The sequence below is a fragment of the Mustela putorius genome, unplaced genomic scaffold (assembly GCF_011764305.1).
Source record: "Mustela putorius furo isolate JIRA1106 unplaced genomic scaffold, ASM1176430v1.1 tig00001130_pilon_pilon_pilon, whole genome shotgun sequence".
In the NCBI taxonomy this organism is placed as follows: Eukaryota; Metazoa; Chordata; class Mammalia; order Carnivora; family Mustelidae; genus Mustela; species Mustela putorius.
Window position 1 is genome coordinate 2502936 of NW_025421584.1, and position 15386 is coordinate 2518321.

The window sequence follows — 15386 nt, forward strand, 5'->3', positions numbered from 1 at the left end:
GCCATCTGTGTTCCACGGGCGGAATGGAAGAAAGGGGCTGAGATGTGTCTGCATGAAGCATTCAGGACGCATATTGTACCTGTACCCACAACAGGGATGGACGTCTTTCAGCCCCGGGAACTTCTGTTTTACCCTCTCCGGGGAGATGAGGAAGGAGTGGCACAGGGGCAGAGACTGAACTAGGGATTTGGAGATGAATGACTTCTGAAACAGCTTTCACCTAGTTCTTACCTCATCACCCTCCCCAGCCCAGTTCTGATGGCTAGCTTCGGGACAGCTGGACTGGCCATATCTTGATTCTGCTTTCAAATGGAAATCTTTGGGAAGTTTCTCTCTGTCTTGCAGTTGCTTGTCAAATGCAGGCAATAAAAGCCAACTCACGGTACGGATGTTTTGTTTCTCTACTTCTTAACTAAAACCACACGTTGGTTTGGTGCATTTTTCTTTGTGTAGGCAACAACTTGTTTCGGGCAACATGCTATGTGTCCTGGGTTTTTTTTTTTTTTTTTTTTTTTTTGACAGACAGAAATCACAAGTAGGCAGAGAGGCAGGCAGAGAGAGAGGAGGAAGCAGGCTCCCTGCTGAGCAGAGAGCCCGACGAGGGACTCGAGCCCAGGACCCTGGGATCATGACCTGAGCTGAAGGCAGCGGCTTAACCCACTGAGCCACCCAGGTGCCCCTGTCCTGGGGTTTTTACTAGATCAGCACCGCATTTCTGGTCCTGATGTCTGTATCCATCAGCTTAAGCTAAACTGTGTTGCACTAATAGAGACCTCCTCAATCCTAGTGCCTTACGATATCAAATATTTCTTGCTCGTGTACATATTGGCAGTGCATCGACATTCACTCTGTATTCCTTGTTCTGTGATCCTGCTGACCGAGAAGCCTGTATCTTAGTCCTGTGACAAAGGCAACAAAGCAGTGGCTGGACCATGCAGTGACCCTTAAAACATCTGTTCAGACAATGTGTGAATTCCATCAGAAAAAGGTGCCCCCCATGGTGAAACCCGAACTCCATGAGCAACGTGTAGGGTCCTCCCATGAGGAAGGGTCCCCAAAGGCGGGTCCTTCTGGGGTTGAATCTAAAAGTAGGAAACAGCAAATACCTGTAATAAAGGATCCAATAATGCCATCTGTCACAGTTTCTTTATCATTATTATTTTTTCGTCTTCTTGAAACCGGCTAATCCAAAACTGGGGTTGGTCTTTTTCATGCTATGATGTTGTAACAAGGTGAGACATAGCCGTTGGACCTCTCTGCCCTTCCAGTCCCTACCCCTTCAGGGGGGCAGCACATGGCCTGGATTCTCGAAGACTACTGGCGCTTGGGTTGACTCTGTTACCACCATACATCCTGACCTGTTAGCGCTCGATTACAGGATAGGAAGGGGATACCCGCTGTGATCGGTCCCGGCAGGGCACCAGCCCTAACCGTCAGAGCCCCACTCGGCCTCAGAGGTTCTTTTATGTAGAACCCCGTTCCTGCTGCTGCGGAAATCCTGGGCTCACGTCAGATGTCTGTGTGCCTGCTGGTTTCCGGACTCGGGTTCCCATGAGGTCCCTCTTGATCTCATTACTCATGGAGAGCCTCAGAAGAGGCTCCCGTAACCTGAAGTAGCTTGAGAGAGTCTGTATTCCAGCAAACAGTGCTCCGCACTGGAACACAAGGCAGGTACTGGTTCCCTCCTGTTCTCTAGCTGCTGACTGAGCATGAATTAATTTGGTTTACATTTTTGGGAACAATAATTAGCTCATGATTCATGCTGAAGAAAATGTCCCTATCTCTTCTGCTCCATGAGGGTTTATTTTAGTTTCCTCATTTGTTTATGTTGAAGGTTCCAAGATCCTTTGGCCTCACGAAATCTGCAAAAAACTCACTCTCTAAACAAACAGCACCTTTCTCTGGGTCTGTAGGATACAGGCTATTTATTTTGATCTGAAAGTGACCAGCAGTATTTTATGCATTTGTTCCAGATGTTGCACCCAAAAGGGCTAACCTAGCCCGTGGACAACAGTGTCATCTCGGCTCCCGAAGTGGGGATAGAACCTTCGCCCGCTGGAGGACAGTGGATGCTGCAGAGATTTGTGGGTGAGCACTGCTGTCTAAACATCTCTCCCTACAGATACTCAAACTGACCACATAAACCAGTCACACGGATCTACTATTATGTCTGGATTGGGTTACTTTGCTTGTGAATATGTTAGGGAAAGTCACAAAATTGGGGTTAATCGAAAAGCCATTCTTCGCCTGGACTCTCACAAGGGAGAAGGATCCCGTGGTGGTCATCAGGGCTGTCGGAGCATGTTCCCTTGTCATGGGCTCACCTGCGACACACTGCCCCACCACATGGTACTCAGGTGGACCACAGGTCTCACTCCGGCCAATGACGTGTGAGCAAAGCCTCAAGCACCACTGTGGAATTTACCAGGGGTCCTTCTCCTGATGCAGTCATCTTGCGTGTACTTGCTGGTTGGGTCCTGGGGTAACAGGAAGCTGAGCTGGTCTGCACTGGACATACGGTGTGAGGGAGAAATTAGCTCTGCGATGTTAAAGCACTGAGATTCTGTGGTTATTTATAAGTGTAGTTAAACCCCCGGAATCTTGGCTAGTGAACTCACCTGGTGACTAAAAACCCAAGCTTTTTCTAACTCTGACGCAAAGCCCAGGAAGCCAAGAAAGAGAAGATTTAAATAGGACTATATTTCTAAAAGTCAACATTTTCTAAATGGTAAGAATCACCAAATAAAAAGGAAAAGAGGAAAGGTGAACTGAGCGAAAGACGTTTGCAGCTCAGGGTCCGAGGGCCGGTTTCCCTGGTGTGTATAGAGACCTGCACTTGCCCCACCTCCACCTGTGATGCCCCTCCCCCACACAGCCCCAAGACTCGGCTTCTCACCTGCTTCTAGAATTTGCTCCAATGCTATCTTCTTGGTGAGGCTTTCCTGGCCTCATTTGTTTCAAATGGTAGCTCTCACACAGCCTCTCTCCTCTTCTCTGCTTTATTCTTCCGATAAAAGTGGTAGTCCAGGTTTGTGTAGACGTATTTGTCTATGTTGGCCTGTCTCAATCCAGTAGAATGTAAGCTCCATGAAGGGAGCTGTTTTCTTTGTGTGTGTGTATGTTTTGGTTACCGTTCTATTTCCAGTATTTAGAAAAGTGTTAGGTGCGCAATAAGTATTTAGTCAACAGATTGATGAAGTCTGTTAAGTGAAAACGTACAGAGTATGAGTTCTCTGTTACCATAAAAAATTTTCCCTTTTACCTAATACAGACGGTTGGAAATTTTATAGAGTGAACAAAGGCTTTCTCCAACAAATAAATTGCAAGGAGTATAAAAGAAGGAAAGTAGAGGGAGAATCTGGAGATTAAAAGAGACTTAAAAGGCCTAGCAATAAATTTAAATAAGTAAGTTTCTGAAAATTTAAGGCATTTATGAAGCAATTGGACATTTGAATACTAACTGGACATTTTTTAATATAAAGGGATTTTTGTTGACTGTTAGGTGTGATTATTGTATTTTGGTTATATTTTAATAGTCTTCTTTTAGACATACGCCCCGAAATCTTCATGGGTGAAATGCCGGGATATCTGGGAAGGGACAGGTGGGTGTGGTTGAAACAAAGGTCTTATTGTGCTGATACTACTGGAAGCGGGAGGTGGGAACAGGGGGGTTCCATTATAGGATTTGTGCCCACTTTTATATATGTTCAGCATTTACAAGAGCAAACATTTACGAAAGAATATACACATGCGTGCACATTCACACACATTCTATTGACTTTTATATGCGTAAAATATCTCTAGAAGGATCCTCAAGAAACGTATTATGTTATCTATGGGAAGGGAAGGTGGGAAGCTATGCTATGAGTAGAAGGGAGTTAGGAGTTTTTAAAGAAAACTTTTACATAGTTTTTGAACTTTGAGCACCGTGAATGTATTATCCATTCAAAAAAATTTTTTGTTAAATTAAAAGGGAATCTTTTTTTTTTTAAAGATTTTATTTATTTATTTGACAGAGAAATATCACAAGCAGATGGAGAGGCAGGCAGAGAGAGAGAGAGAGAGAGAGGGAAGCAGGCTCCCTGCTCAGCAGAGAGCCCGATATGGGACTCGATCCCAGGACCCTGAGATCATGACCTGAGCTGAAGGCAGCGGCTTAACCCACTGAGCCACCCAGGCGCCCTAAAAGGGAATCTTTTAATCCAAATTGTGAAACCAGGCAGCCTGAGATCACACCCCCAGCTCCATGATTATCAGCTGTGTGAATTCAGGCTGGTTGTCTAACATCTTTAAGCCTCAATTCCCCTCCAAAAAATGGGGAGAAGGTTATCTCCCTCCTGGAGATGAAGAGTATGAAACACTTCACATACTGCTCGAGACAGGGCAAACTCCGAGTACATCTGAGCTCTATTCATTGTTTCCAGTCTGGAGCAAGGGCTCTTGGGGGGCCAAGGGCAGGAATGAGGACCATCACTGGCTTCAGCCGAGAGCTCCAAAAAAGAGAGATGCTTGTTTGTTTTTGATGTTCAGATGGTCTTGCCTTGATTAATATCAGCTGCGTGAGAGAAGACTGTTATTTATCTTAGAGAAGACGACTTTGGTTGGTACTCTGTCTGATTTTCATGGGCCTTTATTTTAAAATTGTGGTTTGAGGCCTGCCTCAGGAATTGGAAACAGCTGGGGCTGAACCTCCGAGCGGCTCTGCTGTGGGCAATACTTAACCTCTCTCGGCCACCACGCCGTCTTCATCTGTAAGATTCGTGAGCAGGGTCAGACGACTCCAGCTCCAACAGCCTGTGATCCAGTTACGTGTTACCTCCCTGAAAATATTCAGAAATCTGTTTCTACTGGGCTGTGAGTTCAGTGGTGGGTGAATTCAAATTCACTCATTCCTTCATTCGTTCATTCAATCAGTCATTCATTCATTCACCAAACATGATTCTCAACCCTGGAAATCCAGCAGTGAACAAAAAATGAAAGTGCTCTCATGGAACTTAAATTCCAATAGTGGAAGATAAACAACAAGCAAGTGAACCAACCACCAATCAACAAATTGGAATAATTTCTGATGATTACGTGTACTGCCGGGAAAATAAAATAGGGAGGTGGCATAAAGAACAGTAGGGTGGTCAGGAAAGTTCTCTTTCTAAGGGGAATAGTTGTGCTAGACCTTATAGATAAGACATGAGTCATGCAAAGATCTGGGAGATGTGGTCTAGAAACAGGCGGTTCAAATGAAAAACAAACGAACAAAAAAAAAAAACCCCCAAGGTACTTCCCTGGTGTGTTGGCTTTTAAGGGAACTCCCTGTACACTCCCCAGTCCGCACCCCGCCCCTCCCCCAGGCCTGGGCCCCAGCCCACAGAAGGGCTGCATTAGAGAAGGTTTATTCCTTTAAAAAATAATGCATGCTAAGGTTCTTCTGGGAACTTCTCTAAGGGACTCGATTTTAAAAAAAGTAATGATAGATCAATTTGGTAAACACATGCTTTGCGTTATTCTGAAGGCTGTCCTATGGGGCGCCTGAGTGGCTCAGTCAGTTAAGCTTCCGCCTTCGGCTTGGGTCATGATCCCAGGGTTCCTGGGATCAAGTCTCACACCAGACTTCTTGCTCAGCAGTCCTGCTCTCCATGCTGATGCTCTCTCTCACTCTCTCTGTCAAAAATAATAATAAAATAAAAAAATAAAATAAAATCTTACAGAAAAAAAAAAAGACTGTCCTAATAACTAATACCAAAAACTATGAAAGACTCTGGGGAACAGTATTTAATTCTCAGGAAGGAAAGGGGAATCTCTGGAATTTGCTTGTTCTTATCTTATCTTACCTTATCTTTGTTTTGTTTTTTAAATGCCTGTGCCCCCAGAATCTTCTAGGAGGAAAGAATGACACAGCTCTGCTCCTGATACCCTATGTCCTTTAGGTCACTTTGCTCCGCTCTGGGCAGAGGATGGAGCTGAGGGGCGGGGGGTGGCGGGCACCACGCTGGACTGAGCATGCGCAGGACTTGTCTTTCTGAGCAAATGCCGTTCCTCTTCAATCCCACAAGGGCTGCTTTTGAAAACCCTGCAAGATCGGTGGGCCCACGATTTCAACTGATATTTAAGAAAAGACCTTGTAGGTGTAGATCCATTGAATTCAGCTCCTGGCAGGCACTAAACAACGCAGAGTCACACCTTTGCCTCACACAGCATTGACCCCGCACCCCAGGAATCAGAACCCGGGAACCAGGTGGTGAGGGGGGGAGCGCTCGGTAGTTGACAAAGGATCTTGTCCCGGCGAACTCACGCACTCAGCTCGGTGGGGACCGGGTTGATGCCTCCCTTACTACTTTCAGGGACCCGTAAGAATGTCTTACTTTCTCTGCAAGCCAGAAGGAAAAAAAAAAAAAAAAAAAAAAAAAAAAAGATGAACTTTTAAGCCAAAGAAGATGTTTCAATAGATAATATTAACATATTCATCTTTTTATCCGTAGAGTCATAAAACATGATTTTTATTTGATTTATTTTTTTTTTTAACAGAGGAAGATCCTATGAAGGCAAAAGAGCCCAGGGCTCTGGGTGTGTTCAGGGTTAATGACTAATAATACGGTAATAAAGTTACACATTTATTATTTATGATCAGCAGAGGATATGTTACAGACAGAAAATTTTAATGAGTTTATATTTTTAAAAAATGTCGCACTGTGAGGAACGGTTGGCTACCTGATGAGGATCTTTCTTCCGGCTTCTTTACTTACGGGAATTTTTTTTCCTGATTTTCTCCATCCATTTCCCATCCCTACCCCATCTCTTTAGCATCACGGATGTTACTTTGGTCATCCTCTTAGCCACGTTGCTGGGAGAAATCGGTGGAAAATTGTATGCAAAACAGCCAGCCCATTACCTGAAACACAAGTACCTGCGAACGGTCTTGACTGTCTCCCTGTGTCCCTCATCCTTTCTTCCTTCCTCCTTCCCTTTCTGCTCGCTCCTCTTCCCCCTTCTCTAGTTTCCTCTCTTCCCTACTAACAAAGCATGCTTTTCCTTGTGCCCTGCCCAGTGCAGCCTGAAGTGACGCCCAAAGAGGAAACTCAGCCCTGGGAATCATAATAAGATACATGCAAAAGGATGTTCTTGTAACGTGTGTCCTTTCCCAGAGAAATGATCTCCTGTCCTGCTTACGTAGAAGGCCTTGTGTTTGTGCATGTGTCCTCGTGGGTGCCTAGCAGAATCCACCTGTTTAAGCGTTTCAGGAAATCTTGCTATAAATTTTGCCTGATAAGTCCTCACTCTGCTTCCCTTAGAAATATACTAAAAATATACTTCTGTGTCTTGACAGCAAGTTGAGGAACATGACAGCCGAGGACACTGAATTAATGTAAGTCATAAAAGTTTTACCTCCGTGAGATTCGCTCTGGAGATCATAAAGCTGTAGTCCATGAAAAATAGCACATGACTGCAAGCATGGGGTAGATAAATTAGCCTTTGCATTTTGCTCTGAATCTTGGCAGCGGAGAGGGCAGAGTAATACCTTTGCTGTAAAACTTTGAGTTTGTAAATAAACATAATTTAGGCTTCAAAAATGGGGAGGGCCGAGAGTTGGTCACAGTGCAAAAAAAGGTCCTTGCCAAGTTTTAAAGCCCACAGATTTATGCAAATTCTGGAAGGCCACTTGGTACAGAGGAAACTTGGACCCGCATTCAAACACTAGCTCTGCTGTTTACTGCATGCAGTGTTCACTGCTCCCTGGCCATGGCCAGGCTCTGACCTCTTCAAGAGTAGTGGAATTTCTAGAATGAAGCTTTCTCTACCCTGAAAGTGCACAATGATCTAAAAGAAAATGTTGGTTTGTTGGTTTTGTTTTTGTTTTTATGTCGTATCTTACCTAATATGTTACAGAAGGCATGGTACAAAATAGACATTTTATAATAATAGTATTTTTAAAAGTCTTTTACTTATTATAACTATACTATGTACACAAGTAAAGATTACATCTGTATCATTATTTGGCATTCATCTACAATATTTGCTCACTTGAAAATGGGAAAACCCATCAAAATACCAGGTACCATAGGCAAAGCACAGGGATTTTTTTTTTCCTTACTCACTCCTTTAATTTTTGACACAAATGGCAGCCCAGAAGCATACAATATTCCATGCCTTATAAAGACATTATGTTACAGTTTTATTGAGATTTAATTGGCTACTACACTGTATAAATTTAGGGAGTACAGCACAATGCTCTAATATGTATAGTAAAATGGTCACCACTATAAGTTAACATATATCGTCTCATATAGGTACTATATATATTTTTTTTTTCTTTCCCCTTGTGATGAGAATACTTGAGATCTATTCTCTTAACAACTTTCCTGTGCTAACACACAGAAGCATTAGCTACGGTCACCATTTGTACATTTCATCCCTAGTACTGAGTCGCCTGACAGCTGGGAGTTTGTACCTTCCTCTGGTTCACCCTCCTCCCTCCTTCCGTGTGCCCCCCCCTTTAATAACCACAAATCTGGTCCCTTTCTATGAATTTGCTTGTGTGTTTTGGATTCCGCACATAGGTGGGATCGTACAGTATTTGTCTTTCTCTGTCTGACTTACTTCACTTAGCATGATGCCCTCCAGGTCCATCCACATTGTTGCAAATGGCAGGATTTCCTCATTGTTTAAGGCTGAGTAATACTCTTGTTTTTTTTTTTTTTTTTTAAGATATTATTTATTTATTTGACAGAGATCACAAGTAGGCAGAGAGGCAGGCAGAGAGAGAAGGGGGGAAGCAGGCTCCTCACCAAGCAGAGAGCCCATGCGGGGCTCGATCCCAGGACACTGAGATCATGACCTGAGCCGAAGGCAGAGGCTTAACCACTGAGCCACCCAGGCGCCCCTGAGTAATACTCTTGTACAGCTTCTTCATTCATTTGTCCATCAGTGGACACTTAGACTGTTTCCGTGTTTCTGCTTTTTAGGATGGTGAAACCATTCAGTAATGGTAGGTACATTACCCTACGCATGTGGCAAAACCCATAGGACTTCACAGCACAGAGTTAACTTTAATGTCAGTAGAGCTTTTAAGAAATCATTTAGGAAGCAGGGGGTCCCAGTTTGGAATGTAGGCATGCCGCCACCGAAGGGGAGGGCAGAAAAGTTTTCGATGGTGGAACTTTGGAAATGAGTGGAGACGGTAAGACCCAAGACAGAAGGGACTGCTTGTAATTCTTGAAATTTGGTTGGTAGAGTTGTCCTCCATGGGGATATGGGTTCAGAACTCTGACACCACTAGGTATGTAAACTGGAACTGAGTCATGAAGTAAATATAAGGCAGATGGTGGGGGCCCATGTTGAATTTTAAGGTTATCGACAAATAGAGAGGGCTAGAATAAGTCCATGTGGTACTGGGTTAGAGGTGGAGACCTCAGCGGGAATTCAGGTTTAGCTTAATTTTGATACAGGAGGCTACATACACATGCATTTATTTGCTCCATTTGCTGGGAGGGCCTGGAATGAAGGACTCCCTAGTAATAGCAGGTGTACACAGCCAAGATCTAGCCTTGGTTTCTCATACCATTGTCTAATAGAAGGGAACAGGATTTCTTAGAAAAATGGCTGTTTCTAGGGAGGAGAGTGTTAGGAAATATACAAGATGAGCCTAGAGCATTTTGTGGGTTAAAAAGCAAGGACAGGCTCTTCTTTTAAAAAATAAATAAATAAATAAAAGAGTCTGTTTAAAAAAAAAAAAGCAAGGACAGGCTCAAACAACAAAACACCAAAACAAGTTTAAAAACCACACACACACACATAGAAGTGGAGGCACATCCAAGAGACACAGGAACCAAGGAAAGAGAGCCCTAGGATGCCAAGCTAGAATAATTTGAACAACAAAATAAGTAATATAAGGTCATTTACACATATTTGTACAAAGTATAATATAAACATCCACGAGTCTATCCTGAGACAAATTAGTGACTGAGTACATTACACATGTTTAGATGGAGGGGATGAGACACATCTCCTGTGCAGAAAAACCCCCAGTACGTTCACAGACACTCCCTCCTGGAGGGGAAGCCTGACTCCTATTCCTTAAGTGTGGGTTGCGCACAGTGACCTCCTCGCAGGGGTGCAGTGCGGACGGGGGAGGCAGCAAGAATAACTTTACCGTGGAGAGATCTGATAAACAGTACTTCAGCCAGGTGGTCAAGGTCAACAGCAACATAAATCATGTTGTCAGTTTGTGCCCTTGATATGATGTAATGAGACTGGCACTGTATCTCTGTGGTCTTCCTCCTAAAACCCAGACCCCTATCTAACCATGGAAAAAAAACAAAAAAAAAAAAACAGCAGGCCAAGTCAAAAAAAAAAAAAAAAAAAGAGCACTCTTTAAAATACTTGACCTGTACTCTTCAAAACTGTCAAGATCATCCCAAACAAGGAATGTCCGGCAAATATCCCAGTCAGCAGCGGTCACCGTAGACATAACTAAGAAATATGATTTGGTATCTTGGATGGGATCCTGGAACAGAAAGAGGACTTTAGGTAAAGACTAAAGAAATCTGATTAAACCTGGACTTCAGCTAATGATGGAACAACACTGTTCACTGATGGTGACAAATGTTAACAATTAGGTAAACTGGGTATGGACGTATGGGGCCGTGTATTATCTTTGCAATGTTTCTAGAACTCTAAAAACTTAAAATCAAAAGGTTTTTTTTTTTTTTAAAGCAATAATACAGTTTATCAATTTCTCTTTTCAAAATGCAGAAATCCATCTACCTGCTCCTTTCCTTTGACGTTGCCAACCTGTTCATGGCCCCCAAGAGGCCTGGTTGGTTTCGGCCATTCCTTTTTTTCCCGAATTTCTCCTTTTAGTCTGCAAATCTGCAGTACCCCTATTCAATTGCAAATGACCTTTGTTCTATGAATTTCAGAGCTTTTTCACAGCACAAAGTGTCTTCTGACTGAGTCATCTGTGGGGTGTCCATGGGTGCCCCACCCCCACTCTGTCCTCATCTCATGGCCAAGGCCACCACGACCTCACTGACTGGTCCTTCATGGCCCAGCAGGCAGAGCACACCACTGCCATGCACCACACCCCCCAGAGGATTGTTCCACATTCTGTACAATGGCCTGATTCTTCTAAACGAATGATCATAAAAATATTCTTTGGGGGAAGTTTGATTATTGGGACTCTCATGATGTTTTAACTGTTTGGACCTTCCTAGGACTGCAAATGATGTCCTCTTTCATCTAAGGGGGGGCCTGGACAAGACCCACCTTGCTGAGGGACTTATGGACACTGACCCCCAGGCCTGCAGAAGGCACACACGGCTCTTCACACACACACAGACTTGCAGTCAATACTGCCCTTCCCTCTCTCCTCATCCTGCTGAGCATAGGGCCAGGTAGCCAGCGCGGGGTTTCCCTGCTTGTGTCCCACGCATCAGTAGGAGCCTGTATGATAACGGGGGTGCTGCGAACACACACATTTGGGGAATCCTATATACCATACATGCCACGCATCTCTTGAAGATCTAACACATAAATGAGATGGTTGGAGGCTCAGAGAGCCTTGTGGGCAAGAAAGGCTTGATTCCATTGACCCGAAATTCCCCACACCCACTGAACTCTTACTGTGTCTGAAGCCTCTACCTGCTGAGCCAGCAGGAACCCTTAAATGTAGCAGTAGGGCCAGAGGCCGGCTAGAAAGTGGGAGGATGTGGAAGTCTGAAGACTAAAGATCTAAAAAGGAGATGAAAAGGTTGGCCACCAGCTCTCCTTGGGATTTGGAAGACTGGGCTGGACAGAAACCTCTGCAGGGCTCCCCTAGGTCCCCGGCTGGTGGAGTCATTTTTGCCCTGGAAGGCTGAGGGTGAGAGGTGGGAAGGGGCCGTGGGGAACCACAGAAGCACATTCTCCAGCTATGCATGGTGACGGACATTGCGGTTTGCTCCAATTCTGCTATGAGGGAGAGTAGAAACAGTCCCCGAGGAGCCCTCCTAGTAATCCCAGTGGCACTGGCTGATACACGCAGCCCAGAACCTCTCGGGATGCTCCAGCTGTGTGCTGTTTACTGGGTGGGGGAGGCCTGGAAGGCCTTCTTTTTCTCCTCTGAGGTTTTTCCCAATCTCCTGGGGAGTGATTAGCTGTCCCTCGAGCATCCCTGTGTTTACAGAGATAAATTAATCCTTGAATTATCTGCTAAAGAGGAGATAACGCCAAAGTGTGTGCCTGTCCAAATCCCAAACGCCTCTGAGAAGAAAAGCAGACCTTTTCAAAGCAGCCGCAAGGAGAGGGAAGTGCAAATGCTCAGGGCCCTTCCCGGCAAGAAGGTCAAGCCCAGCCGGGTTTGGTAGGCAGAGTCATAAATAGTTATAATCCCTTTCTTTGGTTGTTTTAAAAGCCTTAGGGACAGACAAAACTCTGAGTGAAACACAGAACTGGGCGTTCAAACATGTCTAAGGAAATCCTCCTCCCATGAGACGATGCATAAAGATCTGCCCTAGCTTCTAGATCTTAAATTCTCGTTCTGTATAAACATCAACACGACACATCCACAGACCCAGCTTTGCGGTTATTTCCATGACCTGCTCTGTAGTCATGGAGCTGTTTTCCATCTGTTACAGAGTCTAGCAGCTTCACTGGAACTTTTTTCTCATCTTTGTCCTTGGAATGTGATTATTTCCTTGGAAAGTGATTATTGTGGATACTTAGTTTTGAGAGTGCGAGATGGGCAGTGGTTCCTTCAGCCACGGGGCCTTTTCTAAGCCCCAGTTTCTCATCAGTAAAAATACTCGATTTTGCATTTCTGGCCCCAAGAACTTCAAGAGAAGAGATTTCTGTCGTGGTAAGCCACCAAGTTTGCGGTCCTGCATGACAGCGGCCCCAGGAAATAAAACAGCCCTGCGGAGGTGAAGATCCAGGTTTATTCAGAGATCTGAGGAGGACCCACGAGCAAGGAGATGAGTGGCCCGAAATGATGGGGAGAGTCAGGGTCCAGGCGTCCCCAGGTCTTAGTGACCTTGGACAGTTGTTGGGATTGTTCTAAGCACAATGAGAAGCCACTGAGAAGTTTAAAGCAGGAATTAGAACAACCTGCTTTGTAGAAGGAGACACTCCGGCATGGAGGGGGAGAATGGGAGCTCGGAAGCTCCTGCAGAAGCGAGAGTGAGGACTAACAGGGGCCTGGGGCGGGGGGTTGCTGGTGGAGATGAAGGGCCGCAGATCAGGTCAAGACTTTTTTTGGTAGATAAAGTTGACAGGACTCATGGACTGATTGGCTATGGTGGTGGAAGAAATGGAACAACCAAGGATGATGCCTTGGTTTGAGCCAAAGGAGTAGATAGTGACGAAGCCTAGAGAGAAAACAGGCTTGGGGGTGGGGTCGGGAGGGGTGAGACTCAAGAGTTCCGTCTTGAACATGGCAAGTCTGAGATGGCTGTGGATTATCCAAACAGAAATGTCAGGTGAGGATCTGAGTGCACAAAGCTGCGGCTCAGGGGAGACATCTAGGCTAGAGATGTAATTAAGGAATCATTACCGAGATTATATAAAATGTCTCTGAGGGAGTGACAGAGAAGACACTCAGAACTAGACCTTGAGAAATACCAACATTTCAAGAAAGGAGGAAAACCAGCCAACAAAGGAAGCCGGGAAAGGCCAGGAGATGAGGGGAAATGTAGGAAAGTGTTCGGTCCCAGAGGCCGAGGGAGGGAGGTGTTTGAGAAACAACTGTGCTCAACCCCTATCAGTGCTGCTCAGGAAAAAAAAAAAAAAAAAAAAAAAAAAAAAAAACAAGGCCACTGAGCTGACTTTTCAGTGCTGCAATGTCGAGACTCCTAGAGATCCTGCACAAAGCCACATCAGGTGAACGGTGAGGTGGATGCCAGATTGGGGCGGGTGGCGGCGTGGGTGACGCAGAATGAAATTCCAGGTGGGATAGAAGTAAAGCCATAAGGACAAAATTATAAAAATATTGTAAGACCATACAGGAGATTCTTTTTTTATAATCTTGGGGGAGTAGGAAGGCTGTGAAAAGAACCCGAAATCAAAACTAATTATTGATTAATCACACTTAATAAGTAAATTTATTATTCAATAAAAATTAATAAAGTTAAAATTAAAACATCTGTGTGATTAAAAAAAAAAGACCATATACAAATTTCAGGGGGAAAAGGCACTATAGATTTTGATATGCAAAGATCATATGTTTGCAATATATACAATAGAAAAAGGGTTGATACTGAGAATTTATCATGAATTTCTATGAATCAATAAAAAAGAATAAATAATCCAACAGAAAAGCAAGCAAAAGATACAGAGGCGTTTCACAGGAGAAAACCAAGTGGCCAATAAATACATGAAAAGACGCTTAACCTCATTAGTAATCTCAGATACGTTCATATCAAGTACTGGGAAAGGGTCCGGGGACTGGGCATTCTCAAAAGTGGTTGGTCATGGTGGGAGTGTAAAATGGTTCAGCCCTGGAGGGCAATTTGGAATAATATTTATTAACAAAATCCCCTTTGTGTGATAGGCCCTTCAGAATCACTTGCTTCTGTGTAGACAGTGGTTCATTGTGGTTTGTAATAGAGAAATGTAATCGAGGCATCAGCCTACTGTCCTTTCTGGAGCTCTGGGTCCTCTTCTGAGTTCACACAGAATTCAGTTCCTTATGGCTGTAGGACTGAAGTCCAGTTTTCTTGTTGGCTGTCAGCTGAGGGCTGTTGGCAGTTCTGGAAGCTGCCCATAGTCAGCCGCCATAGGGCTCCCTCCCAACACAGTAGCTGACTTCTTCAAAGCCAGCAGGGACCTCTCTGTCCAGGACACTCGGCTAACATGGGAGTCTGTATTCTGCGTTCAAGAGATTCATCCCATCAGGTAAAAGTGGATAATACCAATGAAATTATTTTAAAAGTCATGGAAGTTGTTCAGGCCTGGTCTGAAGTAAATAAGCCTGCGATGATTTTTTGCTTATAAATTTAGTTTATTTCACAGGAGATTAGAAAATACTCATTTGAGCAGTATTAATTCACTGTGTCCTTTATCTTCAGCTTGTGGAGATTGGCTGCTCAGCCCAAAACTTTACCTTTTGATCAAACCAAAGGGGTAACCAAAATGAACTAATCTCAGCTATAAAAAAAAAATTAATAATAATCCCTGAAACACTAAGCCTCCTGTTAACTCTCTGCTCTGCTGCTGCTTGTGCAAACATTTCTGTAGCTTCCTATCTCCTGGAGAGCACTGGGAAATGCTATCAAAAGCAAGCTGTGTGCAGGGTTTTTCTTTTTTTCCATTGTGGAGAAGGTCATTGATGATGTAAGACTTGATTAAAGCTAAATAGGGTCAGCAGTAGAAATATATTTATTCCTCCTATTTTATATATCTATTTCTTCTAATTCATATAT

At 44.1% G+C, this 15386-nt stretch overlaps 1 protein-coding gene across 1 annotated transcript in view; it reads left to right on the plus strand.

Moving 5' to 3' along the window:
• Positions 1-15386, plus strand: part of LOC101670359 (mitochondrial poly(A) polymerase) — a 130724-nt gene that overhangs the window by 114130 nt on the left and 1208 nt on the right. Inside the window, exon 12 of the transcript XR_006608805.1 lies at positions 1974-2088. The gene's annotated coding sequence lies outside the window, so the exon portion shown is untranslated. The remainder of the gene's footprint in view (positions 1-1973; positions 2089-15386) is intronic.